This window comes from Lactuca virosa, chromosome 8, assembly GCF_052849685.1.
Source record: "Lactuca virosa cultivar CGN04683 chromosome 8, Lactuca_virosa_CGN04683_v6, whole genome shotgun sequence".
NCBI lineage: Eukaryota > Viridiplantae > Streptophyta > Magnoliopsida > Asterales > Asteraceae > Lactuca > Lactuca virosa.
Window position 1 is genome coordinate 352,505,579 of NC_136433.1, and position 20,817 is coordinate 352,526,395.

The window sequence follows — 20,817 nt, forward strand, 5'->3', positions numbered from 1 at the left end:
TGCTACCCCTTTGTATTTTGGAATATATCTTTTTCCAGATTTAGTAGCCAACCTGGAAGCGAACAAATTGTTCCTAATCTTTTCGTTATTAGGCGGAAAATTTACACGTAGTGTTGATTTAGAATACGACTTAAGGATCAATGTGGATTTAACGCTTAGTGTAGTTGGTGCTTCAGCAAAACTTATACCGCTCTCTTAATTCAGATAATATCTAACTAGATGATCTTTTTCGACTAGGTCGCCGTGGTTGGAACATGATTCCATGAATCAAATTTTCCATAATCTAGACGAAAGAACTCGAATTAAGGAAACATTAATTTGACTATAGCTAAAGAATTGGGTTCTTCCTTTGAGGAAATAAACCCAAAATAATCAAAGAACACTTCAAGTCACCACCTCTCCAGCTATACAATTGTATTTGACTGAGTTCTAATAGAATACGTCACGAATTGAATTTCGGGACGAAATTCTTTCAACCGGGGGAGACTGTGACAACCGTCAAAATTCGATTCGGTTCTAGATTTGACTAAACTTAGTTGCACGTATAGGCACGACACATACTAGACTAAGTAACTAGAAACTAAGTTATAACCTACTAGAAGCTTGGAAACAATTAGAATCAATGGATAGTATACTTAGATTTCACATTGATATGTGAATTCTACAACTACTTAACTGTAGTGAATATCCATATTTAGGTCACTCTTTGACTCGAACACCTTTTCATGAATCATATACACACATCATGCACTTTACCTAGTGGTAGAAATTAGGTCAGAGTCTCATAGAAACTTAAGTCAAAGTTGAAGACTAAGACTAGTATACTTGATTCCTCAATTTTGCTTGAATCTTGGAATCACTACATAGAATGCCAATAAACCGATAAAAATAAATTACAAACATTATTTATAACTATAAAAGAGTTATAATACCATAAGATAATTTGAAGTCTCAAATATTCAATTTATTTTGATATTCAAAGTTTATTAAACTCCAAAACCCTAAAAGCCCTAAAACCTAAATTTTATAAAGTTTAACATCAAGAATTTTATAAAATTAGTTATGAAACTTATAATATTATCTTAAAATAATTAAATTCAAGGAAATATAATCAAGGAAATAAAAATTTAAGTCATTAACATTTACCCTTAATTTATAAGTCAAAAATCAATATTTTATGAGTAAAAACTATATTAAGGTGCATATTTTATAAAAATTTGTTGTTTTTATAAAATAATTAGAATTTTATAAAAATGGAAGAGTGAGGGAACCTCTCTCCTCATCAAAATTCGTCCCCCCTCTTTCCTAGGCACCCTCTTCCCAAAATTTTTAATCATTCACTTCACCCTCACACTCCATCTTCTCTCTCACTCTACCCCTCATTCTCTCTCACACTCTTCATCACCACCACTCCATTTCTCTCTTCATTTCTCTATACCCACGCAATTTTCCAGAGAATAAGTCCAAGAACACACCTCAAACTCAAAATCTTCATCATCTAGTGGTGTTCATTAAGGTAGAACACGATTTCCTTTCATTTTCCTCCATGTTTTCAAGGTTTTTCTTGCATTTCCTTCTTCTTCTACACCTTTCTCTTAGAAAATTTGTGTGAATATTCATTCACTTCAGTTTTGATGATGATGGTAGTAGATTTTCACCAAAAACATCTTGCATGTTACAAAATGGTGAAGATCCATGACCTAAACCTAAGTCAAAACCATGGAAATGCACTTTTCTATATGTTTTGGTGGAAAAACACCACATGCACCCTATGTTTTCTATCAAAAACGATTTTTGAACATTTCAAACTCATGAATGATCTTCAAACCAACATGCATGTGATGATCTTCAAGCTAATATGCTAGATCATCAAAGTATGTTGTTAAAAGCTTTCAAATATGTTCATGAAGGATTTATTTCCAAATAAATATCTAAAACTCCTTTTCTGACCAAATCCGATTTTTCCGAGATTCCCATCAACAAAATGATATGAACTGTAAATTTCCAGAAAATAATTCATTTTTCTAGAATTATTATAATTAATGCAAGAAAATAGGGCAATAAATCATATAAAATACTTTCTGGGGTCTATAAATCCTAGTTAAATTCGTGGACGACCCATATGCTAAATAATGATTCCTCATTAAGTTTCATCGATTTTTGTTACTGTTTAATATGGTTTTGAATTTTCTTTTTGTTTAGCCCCAATAAATCATAAAACCGCTTTAGATAATTTGAAAAGGTTATATAATAATTTTCGCAGCTTATACTCTCTGTGGAAGACGTAGAAAAATATTTTCAGAATTTTTCATAATGTATTCCTCTTTTTCCCCGATTTTTGTGTATATTATGGACTAAAAACAGGAAAAATAGTTCTGCTTATCCAAAATTCATAAACATTTACCAGAACACCTTGTAGTACATTAGGAGGCTACATAAAAATTTTGATGACTTTTCCCTTCTATATACTATTTTTCTCTTATTTTCTAAGATTAAATACACTTAAATACACAAAATCGGATTCCAGTAGATAAAAACCACATTTGGGATTTTTCCCAGATTATTTACACTGTACATGAACTTTACAAAATTTTTGGTAATTTACTTTAACTGTTTAATAATTATTCTCCAATTAATGATTATTTAAGAGGATAAAACAAAGAAAAATAGAAAGACTAATTGAAAAATATCTTTTATATTTTTCACAGCTTCTACATGTATAATAAAAGTGTTACAAAAATTTTGGGCAATTTTGGAAACTGTTTTCTATTTATTTCAATTTTTATTAGAATAAATGCTCAAAAATCATAAAATTAGGTTAAACAGTTTAGAAATCAATTTTTATATTTTTCCCAACTTAAGAATGTTTAATAACAATATCACAAAAAGTTTGGGTAATTTTGGAAATTGTTTTCTATTTATCCCCATTTTTATTAGAATAAATGCATAAAAATCATAAAATTGGGTTAAACAGTTTAGAAACCCCTTTTTATATTTTTCCCAGCTTACGTATGTGTAATGACATTGTTATAATAAGTTTGGGGTATTTTCATAACTGATTTCTATTTTTCATGAATTTGTATATATTTAGAGAATTAAATATGTGAAAAATGGTTATACATATTCATAATCCATGAAAATTTATCTAGAAGTCTTTTAGTACATTTAGAACCAAAATCTGAAGTTTGGTAATTTTTATTAACTGTTTAGTATTTTTCATGATTTTATGGTTATTCAAGAAACTAAAATCGTGAAAAATAGTCAGACAAATAAAAAATTGAAGAAAATTTATCTTAAGGTCTTTGACTTCAATTAAAACTTAAATGCAAAGTTTGGGAAAGTTTAGAACTAAATTGATTTAGTTTTGAATATTTAATCATTGGAACACCTCTAAAATGTTAAATATTAGCATTTCAACAATGGAATTTTTCCACTTAAATTGTTATATAACAATTGATTCTTTGAAACTTAATTTCCACAGAAAAATGTTTGTAACTTATCAATATTAAATTTTGACACATTATTGGCATAATTCTATTGTAGTAGTAAGTATACTAGTGTTAGATTTCGATTAGAGACTCACTAGCGAATACCCTTATTGTAGGAATCGGTAGTGGTACACGTGGAACGTAGTTCAAGGCACCATTTGCATCATCTAAATGCATAGTGAGTATTCACCACTCCCCAATTTTCGGTTTTTACGTTTTGGGGTGGAAAAGCATGTCCTAAACTATTTATGTTCGTTGTATTTATTTGACTCGTATAAACTTGGTTGCTATATGTTGCATATTGTGAGTATTCACGCACTCCCCTATTTTTAGTTTTTATGTTTTGGGGTGGAAAAGCATGTCCCGAAAAACTATTTTTTGAATGTTGTATTTAAATTGATTTGTATCAAACATGATTGCTATTTTATTGCTATGTCTCTCTATGTATGTCTATGCAACACGGAACATGAGAACTTATCGTACTAAGGCCCTTCCCTTATCTCTAAGCATTAACTCTTTGAGCCAATGGTCATTATGGATAGCGCTATTAGGAATTGACAACTCCTCACTCGCCCTATTGCTGGAGTGCATGATACCATATTCATCTATGGAACGATAAGCATAGATCTTGATAGGGCTTCAGTCATAGGTTTGGTTGAGACTCATTGTTTGCTCATACACATACAAACTCGTTACTTATTATAGCAATAAACTTGTTTATTAATTATAGCAATGAACTTTGTTTCTCATTACAACAACGAACTGTTATTACTGAAAACTTATATACATGTTTTAGCAATGAAATTGTTTGCTCCTTGTAGCAACGAAATTGATTGCTCATTTTAGCAATGAAACTTGTCTACTCGTTTGAGTAACGAACTTTATCTTCCATGAGAATATGAATGTTGCATCTTATTTGGGCAACATACCTTATCTCTCATGATGACAAAGAACTTTGTTTTTACAAACTTATTTACTCATTTTAACAATATACTTTTATTATTGGAAACTTTTATCAAAACTTTGATTTCAATTCATGGAACCAGTATTATTTTGTTTATCTGTGAGTACTCACCAACTGTTTTTATAGTTGACGCTCGTTTTACATGCTTTTTCAGGAATCATCGAGTAAGTGGCACTTAGGGACACTTCACTTTTAGGAGCATTCGCATGTGTTGTATTTCAATTTACATTGTAATTTCTTTTAAAAGTTGTTCAAACCCATTGTGAATTTGTAATGATTTTTAATACTATGGTTGGTGTTGTCTTTTAACTTTTGCGATGAAACCCTTTGTACTGCCATGCCCTGTGTTTCCGCTTTAGCGGGGTGTGACAGATAAGTCTAAAACTATTATTGCAAGTACGACTTTATAACCCGACTAGCAATCGTAGTTCTTAAAGCCGCTGTCGAACTCTGAACAAATCAATGACGCGTCCATTAGATAAGGGATCATATATTCCTCCATTCTAGATATCATATGGACTGAGACATGGATTATAATCATTCTCTCTGTCCATTTGTTGTTTCCCGATTTCCGATTTATGATGACTGACTGACTGAACAAATCAAATCAGTCCTGGCTTGGCCAAGCACTCACATGTGTCATCACTAAATCATCGAGGGGCCCACAGATACCGCTTTTATCCCGAAGGTAAAAGGAATGGATAAACTTCGACTCATATGACTTGTTCTACTACTTGTTGAATCATACACAAAGGAACGTTTTATAACATCGAGTTACGAAATGCGTTTTCGTGCAATCAATGTATAACCAACTCATATCTCTAGGTTTGAAGAATATAAGATATTATCGTCTCATGATCACTCGTGATAAAATCCATGAAGTGATTCAAATGAGCGCGGGTTGAATCCAATACACAGAACTTATAAGCACTCATGAGTGTTGTAGCACCACTTTGTCCACCAACTTGGACCTCTACAAACCAACCCATGACAGTCTTGATTCATATCTACTTCCAACATATGACCGACTGTGGATGGTTTGAATAACTTAATCATTCAGGAAGAGCGACTTAGTTATTCTGGAAGTCAAAACATGCAAAGTGAAGCACAAGAATAAATGAATCAAATATGGTATCAAACCCCATGAATATAAATAAACACTTTTATTTATCACCATACTGATTACTCATTATTCATTGTTTCGGTTTTATCAACTTTATACTTGAATTAAAAACACTAGTTGTCCCATGCTCCAAGCATGTACACTATGTTTTTCTTAAACAATAGCTTTGCCATACACCAAGTATGCACTCTATGTTTGTCTATGATCCTTACTTTGTGAAATAAACCAATTGAACATAATTTCAATGATTCTAATTTCACACTCCCAAATCCTTATCGAAAAATGTGAGAATTTCAAATTCCTATCATTTATCGAAATCTGTTTAGATTTTAAACTTATATGCACTGACCCTCCTGTAATGAATATGTACAAAGTCACAAAGACTTGTCAACAATCATTATAAGGTATTCCAATGGAGATCAACTCCATGGAAACTAAGTCTCATATTCAAAGTACATTGCTTTGGACATGCTTCTTGCATTAAGTTTTCTAATCTTACACAGATAACTTCCACCTATGGAGACAACTCCATATTCTCATTTTGACTATCACTTCTGAATAAGAGATGCCTCTTTTCAGAATATGTCAATATGGTCCTTCCAAAATTAGCACTATACTTCCAACTGTCCCTGAGCAACCAATCTTTGGTAAACCTCAGATTGTCCTCGACAATTGCTTAATCATTTTAGTCATATCCAATTCTAGACCTTTTCCCTTCTTAATGCCTCTGGGCATTTGGAAAAAATTAGAAATGAAAAATATTATAGCACATGCAATCGATCCTATACCCAAAGCAAATGGTACACGATTCATGATGTCTCACATAAAGACATGATTCTAGACCAGTCTTTTGCTACAATATTTTTGTTTGCCATGTTTTCAAAATTTGACTATGAAGAGGGATGTCGTAATCATAATCGAATTTTGAGAACGCAATATATAGAATTTCCTTAAGTTGAACCAATCCAACATGAAATTCATATATATATTCTTGACTAAAGATGATTAAGGTCTTAATCTAAGCCTTTAGAACCGAAATGAAGTATATCCTCTCCCTTAATTATAGCAAAACAACTTTTTCAATCCCTGCAGCCTCACGAATTGAAACTTTTGTTTTCTATAATTAACATTGCTAACTTGCAACACTAACAATAATTATCATGCTCCCACTAACATGATGATTATTAGCATAACACTTATGCTCCCACTAGCTTTGACATGTACTCAGAAATCAGCTGGACTTCTAGAAATCAATACTTTATTGACTTTCTTACCAAAGTTCAGATTTCTGATACGAGATGCTTTGATAAAACTTTATCAAAATCATACACCTTTCCTTAGATAGCATGCATATGTGTCTAAACAATTCCAGAACTATGAAAAGGGATGCCGTAATCATAGTCTCAATTGTTTAGACCTTTTGCCATCTGCTTCAAATCTACTTGGTGGAAGTGTTTCCTCACTATCATTTTCATGAATCGGAGAGAAACCTTATGACCCTTAGATTTTATGGTGTATGTGTTCTTATCCATGTGAATCGTCAAAACCATAGTCACAAGACAAGGATAATGACAAATCCAAACTCATATGGACTGAACTTATGCAATCTGAACTTCTTGCCACATGGCAGTACAGGGCCTGCCATTGCTTCCAAGTTGTTATGCAACCAATTGAGAACTTTCAGAACTCCTATGCAAAGCCAACTTTAACTGGAATGGGCACAGAATATGTCAACACGATAGGTTATAAACCTCAAGTCGTGTGCTAGTGAAGAACCTCAGGTTTTATTCTTGATTAGTTCTTGAAATTCTTTTTAGGATCTTTAAGACTCCCACTATCCTCTTGACATATAAGACTATCTTGCCAAATATTCAAGAGATAGTGCGGATTCTTTATCAAGACAAACACTTCACACAATTGGCCTTAGTTGGTCTTTGTTTTATCCAAAACATCACAACTTACCAATTTCAAATGTACAAGAGTAGGACACTTTTACTCTTACATTTGACAAGTGTTTTAAACCTTTCTTAAAGATATGTCACTCAAGTTACAATCTTGGAGTATGACTCTAAGAATTGTTTTGGAACGAAGTATGACTCATCTTCCTGATCTAACCATTTCAACAATTCATGACTCCTCTTCTTAGTCATAAGAATGCACTAAGATGACCTTTAGAGGACTAATTGTGATATGATTTCTAAATCATTAAGATGATCACAAACATGATACTAAAGTACTCTCCCATCTTTTCAGATTTGAGAAACTTTTATCTTTCTGCCTAATTTGATTCTTCCCATTCGTTCTGCCATACATTGAGACTTTTCCAATGTTTCAGAATTATACTTAAACTTGTAAGTATAACCGTATTTACTAAACTTTAGTAAATTAAATAGTCTTAACGAGCTTTGTGGTGGACATGACCAGTGCACAAAAATGTGTTCTCGATCCCTTTAGTCCTTCACTTGACTCACACATCCATGTGAACAAGTAATTAGTCCTGATTTTCCAATGCTTGAAAGTTCTCATTCATCATACTATTCAACTTGCATGATTCCAAGTTTCGGTCCAATTGAAACTTGGGCGATGAGGAACTTTCCTGATTTGGTAAATTCAGACACTACCACAAATGAAAGAATGAAATCCATTTTCCAATATTGCTGTCAGTGGAATCATATAAGCAACAATTTTCCACAAATGCCATTGTAAGGATACTTCAAATAAATAAAATTAAACAATTTTCTTTTATTTTAAAACTTTGCGGAAAAACTTATCCTTACAATCCACATGGAAAATTGTTGTTATCTATTCCTTAGCAATATATCATAACTTCTTAAGCAACTGCTCAAAATTCTGATGCGATCGAAATCCACCTTCGCGATCAGAATCAACATATACTTCCTTTAAGATTTCTCTCTATTCTTTGATTCTTAAAACATCAACATGTGACCCAGTCACATCATGTAATGAGGATCTCAGAATAGAACTTAACAGAGTTAGATAATGGGCTCTACCTGATGTAGAGTCAAACTTATTAACTTTAACATCCTTAGGTAAATTTGGCAGATTTGCAATCAACGCCCCTTCCTTTGGCAAAATAAACATATGGACCCTTTGGTAATGGGACTATCTCAGACTTAGCCTTTCTCTTTACCATTTGGTCAACCGGGTTGACTATGGCCAATCCCTTTCCATTGGGAAAAGAATGCTTTTTCTGGATTTCCAGTGTCACCATTGTCACTGTCCATAAAGTTTTTGGGAAGTTGATCTTCTAATCAAATTTGCTTTACTATCGTTCCAAATCATTGCTGATTCAGCAGCACCAAGCAAATAGATATGATCATTAAGGTTCATGTCATAGTCTGTTTCATAGTAGTCCCAAAGGAACTCACTATGTGACTTAGAAAGTGATTGAACATCCAACTTTCTCAAGACTTTGACACCCAACTCTCCCGGCTTGTCAATATGTGACTTCATCTCTAAGATGTGATCACACATAGACCTTGCTTGCCATTAGGGCTTGAGTGACCTTGAACTTGTGGGTTAGGGAGAATAATTGGAGGAGGTGGAGGAAGAGAAGTATGACTTCCATGAGCCAAACTCGGGAAGTCATATTCATTAGAAAAGCTTGGTTTGGAAAGATCATTGTTGTCTAAACCAGACATCAACAATGGGAGAAATTCACGTAAAGTTGATTTAAGTCCTTAATATAACACCCAATATGATATATTAAGGCTAGGACCCAACAAACTATTTTTTAACTTGGAAGAGGGATGCCGTAATCCAAGCTATAAAATATTTGAAGGTATGTGAATGACGATTCACCAATTTCCACCAAGATAAACGAAATGTATTATTAGGTTTTAATTGGTTTTGAAACTCCTAGATTCTTTTGAGATTAATTGAACTTTTCAATGGCATGTTTCAATCTCGAGTGTGCCCTTCAGGTTTTGTGACTGGGATGCTGAGGATCACAAAACAAGGTGTGAAGTAACCATGCAAATATACTTGGTACCCTTAATATTTACCCCTCAATCGATGTGCCGGTTAACCACACACGCTCCAACGATACTATGATAAACATTAAGTTACCCTTTGCCTACCTTGTTAAGTCCAGGTTAGTGTGCCGGTTAACCACACACGCTCCACTAACAGCTTAAACAAAGTGCAAAGTGTAATTTCATGGATTAGCACCTTATTCACATTTTCCTAAGTAACTAAGATTGAGAATTTATAAGTGTTTAGTTACTTAGTATTTATCATTATACTTATAATGAAGGGAGAATTATAGTCTTTATCCCACCCGTTCGGCTAACGACCCTCCACCAGTCAAGGAAGCGGTGGGTGAGAGTGGACACCCATTAAACTGCCATTTTATAGGCAGTAACCTTATAGCCCCCTTATAGACCGGCTTTGTGAATGAGGCCTACTAATGGTAAGATTGACTTTATCTTATACATATCTATATAATTAAAATTATAATAATAGTATAAGGGTTGAATTTTAAACTTTTAAAATTCTAAGGTCTAGTTTGGAATTAAAGTATACATGGGGGGTAACTTTACAAATTCCAAAACTTGAGGACAAGTTTTGAAACCTTTCAAAACACTTGGATTTTTCATAACTTATGAGTTTAATTAAGGTTTAATGAAAAAAAAAATTCAAGTTCCATAACTTGAGGACAAGTTATGGAAGACATTAAATCATTTAATGATGACATTAAAAATAGTGACTCTTCTATTTTCATAACCTATGAGACTTAATGACACTTTAAAAAGAAAAACTCTTCACTTTCCATAACTTGAGGACAAGTTATGGAGTTCATAAAAACCATTAAGATCAAATATTCCAATTAACACAATAATCAAATAATTTTTCTATGATCTAGATTAAACTCATAAGTATAGATAATTCACATCAACAATTTTCAAGAAATTAGATAATCATATAAACTAATACAAATCTTGAAACTTTGACAATTATCCTTTGAAGACTCTTGGAATTCATAACCTAAAGAGTTAATAAATGAGACATTTCACATCCATAACTTATGGAAGTTTCAAAACTCTTAAGATCATAACTTTAAAAAAAAACTTTTGAGTTCCAAAATTTTATGACAAAATTTGTAACTCCTTAAAACCATTTAGATCAAACTTTTAAAACAAATAAAATAATCATATCATTCTATCTTTTAATAAATTGACCTAATTCAACTCTTGTAGTAAAGTGACTCAAATTTTATAAATAATTAGTTTTTCATAAAATCAAGTAATTATCATAAAATTTGACAAACTTCATGTTTTTTTTCTTTTTTTTTCCTTCAACTTGAAAAAAAAAATACATTTGCATCACATATAATAGAAAACAACCCATGGCTCTGATACCACTGTTGAATTTTGGTATAATACAACATCCTATGGTGTACATGCAACCCTATAAACCTTGGATCTATGTTTTCTCTATTATACATGCAAATATTAACTATTCCAAGGTTTCATCCTAACTAGCATATTATGAAGCACCTATACTACAAAGTTCTAGTTAGATGACATACCTTTTGATGTGGCTTAAAGTCTTGATGTATTTGGCCTTAAGAGCTTAGCACCAATAGTACGAAATTCCTCAAATGGAATCACAACACACCTAGGACAAAGGTGGCTCTTGAGAGAGAATTCCATGCACCAAAACACCTCCATATTTCTCTAAGAAAAGAAGTGGTGATTTTGGCTATGGAGTAACCTATTTATATGTAGGATTCCAAGGGTCATGGGTATAACCCACAATCCATACCCATGGGTTTTATGATCCATGGTTCATGTGGCCCAACTCTTTATGTATCCATACATAAACTTGGTCCAACATGGATCATAAGCCCAACACATATAAATAGAACTAATTATCATAATTAGTCCCTATAGATTTAATTAGTCTCTTTTGATCACTAAATTAATTCCAAATTAATTCTTGATCGATATTAATTAAAACATATGAGTTCATATTAATATATTATAACTTATAATATATTAATAAACCATAAATAACCTTCTCTCAAAAGTCCATCCTAACAAATTGTCCTGATGATATGCAACCCAAATGGACCATGCTACTCTCGGGTCAAGTACATACCAATAATAGTTATGGGCTTAGACATCTAATCCAACAAGAAGTGCCAAATTTTTGAAGTCTAAGTCTCTGTATATAGGTGAAGTAGCTTAGAGCTAAAGCTAGGGTTTAATGTTGAAACCCAAATCCCTCTTATCGGTGACCAATTAGCCCTTGAACCTCCATCCAAGTCCCTTTGGAAAAAAATTATAGGCCCTTCCTAGAGGTTTTCATCCAACCTCTTACAAGGAGGTTCTAGAGCCTTTTCCTTAACTATCAATAAATAGCCAAACAACCCCTGCACAATAGATTAATCCAATTAATCTCAAAATTAATTCTAATTCATTTCTAATTATTATTAATTAAATATCATAATTTCTAATTAATATAATACTCTCATAATATATTAGAAAATTCTATATTCCAATTTATTAATCAAATAATAAATCATTTTCTCTCTCCGAAATAATCCTGTCCAATTGCTAGCTTTGAGGGAAACCCAAAAGGATTGTGCTAATATCAATTCAAGTTTATTCTAATTATAGTTATGAGCTTAGACACCTAATCCAACAGTCTCCCACTTGGATAAGTCTAATAACTATAACTGCCAGTACAACTTCTAAATTGATCAGCAAATTATAACAACCAAAATCCGCTGTCGAACTCTGACTTAGTCAGTAACATGTCCTAAGATAAGTGATCATATAATTCTCCATTCTGCAAGATATCATGCCGATATGAGACATAGAACATAATCAATCTCATTGGCCAATACTTTGTTTCCCAATTTCTGATTTGTAATGACAAAGAACTACTAATTGAACACATCAATTCAGTAAAGGACGGGCCCGACACTATAAGTCAACATCAAATCATTGAGGGGCCCAAAGATATCGATTTTGTCGTTAGGTCAAAAGGAACAGATAAACTTCAACTTATATGCTTGTGCCATCTACTCACCAAATCATACACAACAATATTTTTATAACACCAAGTTACTGATGCATTTACATATTATCACTGCACAACTGATTTGTAAACCACAACTCATATATCTCTATTTAAAGATTATAAGATATTATCATCTCATAATGACTCATGATAAATTCCATGAAGTAATTCTCTGAGCGTAGGTTAGTCCAATACTTAAATTCTCCATTTCAAAGTACTCATGAATATTGCAGCAATACTATTGTTATGTCTAAAACTCTTTAGACAATCTACAATCCAATTCATGAGAGTCTTAGTTAACTAATTACTTCCAAAAGTATGATCGACTGTGGGCGTTTGAATAATCGAATTATTCGGGAAGTAAAACATGCAAAATGAAACACAATAATAAAGAATTCACAAAACATAGAAAACAATACTCGTAAATAATTCTCGATCACTTAATCATCGAAATTCAATTACATTTAGTTTGTTACAAGTTTCTAAACAACTATCTAACTACTAAAACTAATATCTTCTTTCAGACCAATGCTTCTAGCATGCTGAACGTGCTTAATCCTACTCAGGCCCTTTGTGAGGGGATCAACATGATTCTCTTCTGACGATACCCTCTTCATGACGAGGTGACCTTCTTCAACTCTATGACTGATGAAATGGTATTTTCTATCGATATGTCTTGATTTGCCATGATCTCTTGCTTCCTTTGTTAAGGTAACCACCCCTTCATTATTACAAAAAATATCCATTGGTTCCTTGATGGCTGTAACAACTCCAAGGTCTCCGATGAAGTTCTTGAACCAAATTGCCTCCTTTAATGGTTCACTCGCTGCTATGTACTCTGATTCACACGTAGAATTAGTCGCCGTCTCTTTCTTGTAACTTTTCCAGGTTACCGCTCCTCCATTTAAGGTAAACACCCAGCCAGACTGAGAACAGAAGTTGTCACTGTCTTTTTGAAAGTTGGAGTCACTGTACCCAGTTACTCTCAACATATCACTGCCACCAAGTACAAGGACCTAGTATTTAGTTCTTCATAGACACTTGAGAATATTCCTGACTGCTATCCAATGAGCTCTACCCGTATATCCCTAATAACGACTGATCATGCTCAAAGAAAAAGCCACATCAGAGCGAGTACATGTCATAGCGTACATGAAAGATCGAACTGCAGAAGCATATGGAACTCTACTCATTTCTTCTATCTCAACATCGGTCCTCGGACTCCAAGTGTTATTCAGTTTGGTATTACTCTATATTGACAGTTCTCCTTTCTTGGAATTTTCCATACTAAATCATTTTAGAACCTTTTCCAAGTATGTACTTTGACTATGTCCAATTATTCTTTTACTCCTATCTCTCAAAATCTTTATTCTTATAATATAGGCAGCCTCTCCTAGATCCTTCATAGCGAAACATTTTCCAAGCCATGTGTTAACCTCTTGCAGTGTTGGAACGTCGTTTCCTATAAGAAGTATGTCATCAACATATAATACTACGAAGGTGACTACACTCCCACTAGCTTTAACATATACACACGATTCATATTCACTTTTAGAGAAACCAAACTCCTTGACCTTCTCGAAAAAGCAAAGATTCCATCTACGAGAAGCTTGTTTCAATCCATAGATTGATTTCTCAAGCTTACACACTCTATTCAGATACTTTTGCATTTACAAAACCCTCTTGCTGACTCATGTAGACATCCTCAGCCAACTTCCCATTAAGGAAAGCAGTTTTGACATCCATCTGCTGTATTTCATAGTTATGAAACGCAACTATAGGTAGCATCTCCCTAACAGATTTTATCTTAGCTACTGGCTAGAATGTCTCTTCATAGTCAACCCTTCGGTTTTGAGTAAATCCCTTCGCAACCAGTCGAGCCTTGAAAGTGTGTACCTTTCCATCCATGTCGGTCTTCTTCTTGAAGATCCATTTACAGCCAACTGTGTTATGACTTGGTACAGTGTCAACCAAGTTCCAAACATGAATATCATACATGGACTTGATCTCATTGTCCATTGCCTCTTTCCATTTGGAAGCCTCGGGGGCTGCCATTGCTTCCTTGTAGTTAGAGGATTCATCCAAATTTACCAGTGTACTATCACTGATAAACATATCACCATCTGTAGTAATATGGATGTTGGATTAATGTCTAAGTCCATAACTATATTTGGTATGTACTTAACCCGACCCGGCATGGTCCATTTGGGTTGCACTTCACCGGCACAATTTATATGGATAGTCTTTTGAGAATAGTATATTTATGATTTATATTAATATATTATAAGTTCTAATATATTAATATGGAATCATATTATTTAATTAGTATTGATCAAGAATTAATTTAGAATTAATTAAGTGATCAAAAAGAACTAATTAAATATGGACTCTTATATATATGGAATGGGCCAAGTTCATCTAGGTTGGGCTAAGCTTTCATGGATGGTCCATGGAGCTTTTAACCCATGGATCCTATGTAAGTGAAAGGTCATGGGTATTAAGGTTTACATGGATGTAACCCTAATCCTCCATAATATATAAAGGGGTCCTTGGCTCACAAAATTGACAAGTGTGTGAAAATAAGAGTGGGCCGATTTTAGTGTGCATACATATTCTCTCAAGTTATTCCAAGGTGTTTTGGTGATTTGTGATTCCATTTGAGGCTTCCACACTATTGGGGCTAAGCTCTTAAAGCTTGAAGACATCAAGCTACATCAAAAGGTATGTCATCTAAGTAGAACTTTGTAGTATAGGTGCTTCATAATATGCCAGTTAGGATGAAACCTTGGAATAGTTAATATTTGCATGTATAATAGAGAAAACATAGATCCAAGGTTTATAGGGTTGCATGTACACCATAGGAGTGTTAGAATGCTCAAAACCCAACAGTGGTATCAGAGCCATGGGTTGTTTTCTGTTATATTGATGCAAATGTTTTATTTTCAAGTTGAAAAAAAAGGAAAAAAACATGACGTTTGTCAAATTTTAAGATAATTACTTGTTTTGTGAAAAACGAATTATTTGTAAAATTTGAATCATTTGTTATATGAGTTGAATTAGGTCAAATTTAGTAAAAGATAAAATGATATGATTATTTTATTAGTTTTAAAAGTTTGATCTAAATGTTTTAAGGAGTTACATATTTTGTCATAAAATTTTGGAGCTCAAAAGTTTTTCTTTTAAGTTGTGATATTAAGGGTTTTTGAAACTTCCATAAGTTATGGATATGAAAGTTTTTTTAAAAAAAAAAAAAAATCGATTCAAAGTTTTTATGGAGTTACAAAATTTGGTGTTAATGTTTTAAAGAATTCCATAACTTGTTCTTAAGTTATGGAACATGGAAAGTTTCATCATAAAACATCATTAATTCCATAAGTTATGGAATCCAAATGTTTTCAAGAATTACAAAACTTGCCCTCAAGTTTTGGAATTTGAGAAAAGTTTTTTATGAAAAAAAGAATTGAATTCTAAAACTCTTGGGTTCATAACTTAAACAATTAATTAAAGGGTTTTAATTTTGAATTTAATAATTGGAACTATGATGTTTTTATTGAATAATTCAATTAACTCTTATGGACTTTATTAATAGTTAATTAAAGCGTTTAATTAAAAGAGTATTATTAATCCATAAATATATGGTTTCAGTTTAATTAAATTAAAAGTCTAGTTTAATTAATAGATTAAACCACCAAGTATTTTATATGTCTAAAATACACCCTTATACTATTATAATATTAAAAGCTTAATATATTATATGTATAAGAGCAAGTCGTCTTACCATTAGTAGGCCTCATTCACGAAGCCGGTCTATAAGGGGGGTATAAGGTTACTGCCTATAAAATGGCAGTTTAATGGGTGTCCACTCTCACTCACCGCTTCCTTGACCGGTGGAGGGTCGTTAGCCGAACAGGTAGGACAAGGACTATAATTCTCCCTTCATTATAAGTATAATGATAAATACTAAGCAACTAAACACTTATAAATTCCCAATCTTAGTTACTTAGGAAAATGTGAATAAGGTGCTAATCCATGAAATTACACTTTGCACTTTGTTTAAGCTGTTAGTGGAGCGTGTGTGGTTAACCGGCACACTAACCTGGACTTAACAAGGTAGGCAAAGGGTAACTTAATGTTTATCATAGTATCGTTGGAGCGTGTGTGGTTAACCGGCACATCGATTGAGGGGTAAATATTAAGGGTACCAAGTATATTTGCATGGTTACTTCACACCTTGTTTTGTGATCCTCGGTATCCCAGTCACAAAACCTGAAAGGCACACTCGAGATTGAAACATGCCATTGAAAAGTTCAATGAATCTCAAAAGAATCTAGGAGTTTCAAAACCAATTAAAACCTAATAATACATTTCGTTTATCTTGGTGGAAATTGGTGAATCGTCATTCACCTACCTTCAAATATTTTATAGCTTGGATTACGGCATCCCTCTTCCAAGTTATAAAATAGTTTGTTGGGTCCTAGCCTTAATATATCATATTGGGTGTTATATTAAGGACTTAAATCAACTTTACGTGAATTTCTCCCATTATTGATGTCTGGTTTTGACAACAATGATCTTCCCAAACCAAGCTTTCCTAATGAATATGACTTCCCGAGTTTAGCTCATGGAAGTCATACTTCTCTTCCTCCACCTCCTCCAATTATTCTCCCTAACCCACAAGTTCAAGGTCACTCAAGCCCTAATGGCAAGCAAGGTCTATGTGTGATCACATCTTAGAGATGAAGTCACATATTGACAAGCCGGGAGAGTTGGGTGTCAAAGTCTTGAGAAAGTTGGATGTTCAATCACTTTCTAAGTCACATAGTGAGTTCCTTTGGGACTACTATGAAACAGACTATGACATGAACCTTAATGATCATATCTATTTGCTTGGTGCTGCTGAATCAGCAATGATTTGGAACGATAGTAAAGCAAATTTGATTAGAAGATCAATTTCCCAAAAACTTTATGGACAGTGACAATGGTGACACTGGAAATCCAGAAAAAGCATTCTCTTCCCAATGGAAAGGGATTGGCCATAGTCAACCCGGTTGACCAAATGGTAAAGAGAAAGGCTAAGTCTGAGATAGTCCCATTACCAAAGGGTCCATATGTTTATTTTGCCAAAGGAAGGGGCGTTGATCGCAAAGCTGCCAAATTTACCTAAGGATGTTAAAGTCAATAAGTTTGACTCTACATCTGGTAGAGCCCATTATCTAACTCTATTAAGTTCTATTCTGAGATCCTCATTACATGATGTGACTGGGTCACATGTTGATGTTTTAAGAATCAAAGAATAGAGAGAAATCTTAAAGGAAGTATATGCTGATTCTGATCGCGAAGGTGGATTTCGATCGCATCAGAATTTTGAGCAGTTGCTTAAGAAGTTATGATATATTGCTAAGGAATAGATAACAACAATTTTCCATGTGGATTGTAAGGATAAGTTTTTCCGCAAAGTTTTAAAATAAAAGAAAATTGTTTAATTTTATTTATTTGAAGTATCCTTACAATGGCATTTGTGGAAAATTGTTGCTTATATGATTCCACTGACAGCAATATTGGAAAATGGATTTGATTCTTTCATTTTTGGTAGTGTCTAAATTTACCAAATCAGGAAAGTTCCTCATCGCCCAAGTTTCAATTGGACCGAAACTTGGAATCATGCAATTTGAATAGTATGATGAATGAGAACTTTCAAGCATTGGAAAATCAAGACTAATTACTTGTTCACATGGATGTGTGAGTCAAGTGAAGGACTAAAGGGATCGAGTACACATTCTTGTGCACTGGTCATGTCCACCACAAAGCTCGTTAGGACTATTTGATTTACTAAAGTTTAGTAAATATGGTTATACTTACAAGTTTAAGTATAATTCTGAAACATTGGAAAAGTCTCAATGTATGGCAGAACGAATGGGAAGAATCAAATTAGGCAGAAAGATAAAAGTTTCTCAAATCTGAAAAGATGGGAGAGTACTTTTGTATCATGTTTGTGATCATCTTAATGATTTAGAAATCATATCACAATTAGTCCTCTAAAGGTCATCTTAGTGCATTCATATGACTAAGAAGAGGAGTCATGAATTGTTGAAATGGTTAGATCAGGAAGATGAGTCATACTTCGTTCCAAAACAATTCTTAGAGTCATACTCCAAGATTGTAACTTGAGTGACATATCTTAAAGAAAGGTTTAAAACACTTGTCAAATGTAAGAGTAAAACTGTCCTACTCTTGTACATTTGAAATTGGTAAGTTGTGATGTTTTGGATAAAACAAAGACCAACTAAGGCCAATTGTGTGAAGTGTTTGTCTTGATAAAGAATCCGCACTATCTGTTGAATATTTGGCAAGATATTCTTATATGTCAAGAGGATAGTGGGAGTCTTAAAGATCCTAAAAAGAATTTCAAGAACTAATCAAGAATAAAACCTGAGGTTCTTCACTAGCACACGACTTGAGTTTTATAACCTATCGTGTTGACATATTCTGTGCCCATTCTAGTTAAAGTTGGCTTTGCATAGGAGTTCTGAAAGTTCTCAATTGGTTGCATAACAACTTGGAAGCAATGGCAGGCCCTGTACTGCCAGGTGGCAAGAAGTTAAGATTGCATAAGTTCAGTCCATATGAGTTTGGATTTGTCATTATCCTTGTCTTGTGACTATGGTTTTGACGATTCACATGGATAAGAACACATACACCATAAAATCTAAGGGTCATAAGGTTTCTCTCCGATTCATGAAAATGATGGTGAGGAAACACTTCCACCAAGTAGATTTGAAGCAGATGGCAAAAGGTCTAAACAATTGAGACTATGATTACGACATCCCTTTTCATAGTTCTGAAATTGTTTAGACACACATGCATGCTATCTAAGGAAAGGTGTATGATTTTGATAAAGTTTTATCAAAGCATCTCGTATCAGAAATCTGAACTTTGGTAAGAAAGTCAATAAAGTATTGATTTCTAGAAGTCCAGCTGATTTCTGAGTACATGTCAAAGCTAGTGGGAGCATAAGTGTTATGCTAATAATCATCATGTTAGTGGGAGCATGATAATTATTGTTAGTGTTGCAAGTTAGCAATGTTAATTATAGAAAACAAAAGTTTCAATTCATGAGGTTGCAGGGATTGAAAAAGTTGTTTTGCTATAATTAAGGGAGAGGATATACTTCATTTCAGTTCTAAAGGCTTAGATTGAGACCTTAATCATCTTTAGTCAAGAATATATATATGAATTTCATGTTGGATTGGTTCAACTTAAGGAAATTCTATATATTGCGTTCTCAAAATTCGATTATGATTACGACATCCCTCTTCATAGTCAAATTTTGAAAACATTGCAAATAAAAATATTGTAGCAAAAGACTGGTCTAGAATCATGTCTTTATGTGAGACATCATGAATCGTGTACCATTTGCTTTGGGTACAGGATCGATTGCATGTGTTATAATATTTGTCATTTCTAAATTTTTCCAAATGCCCAGAGGCATTAAGAAGGGAAAAGGTCTAGAATTGGATATGACTAAAATGATTAAGCAATTGTCGAGGACAATCTGAGGTTTACCAAAGATCGGTTGCTCAGGGACAGTTGGAAGTATAGTGCTAATTTTGGAAGGACCATATTGACATATTCTGAAAAGAGGCATCTCTTATTCAGAAGTGATAGTCAAAATGAGAATATGGAGTTGTCTCCATAGGTGGAAGTTATCTGTGTAAGATTAGAAAACTTAATGCAAGAAGCATGACCAAAGCAATGTACTTTGAATATGAGACTTAGTTTCCATGGAGTTGATCTCCATTGGAATACCTTATAATGACTGTTGACAAGTCTTTGTGACTTTGTACATATTCATTACAGGAGGGTCAGTGCATATAAGTTTAAAATCTAAACAGATTTCGATAAATGATAGGAATTTGAAATTCTCAGATTTTTCGATAAGTATTTGGGAGTAAGAAATTAGAATCATTGAAATTATGTTCAATTGGTTTATTTCACAAAGTAAGGATCATAGACAAACATAGAGTGCATACTTGGTGTATGGCAAAGCTATTGTTTAAGAAAAACATAGTGTACATGCTTGGAGAATGGGACAACTAGTGTTTTTAATTCAAGTATAAAGTTGATAAAACCGAAACAATGAATAATGAGTAATCAGTATGGTGATAAATAAAAGTGTTTATTTATATTCATAG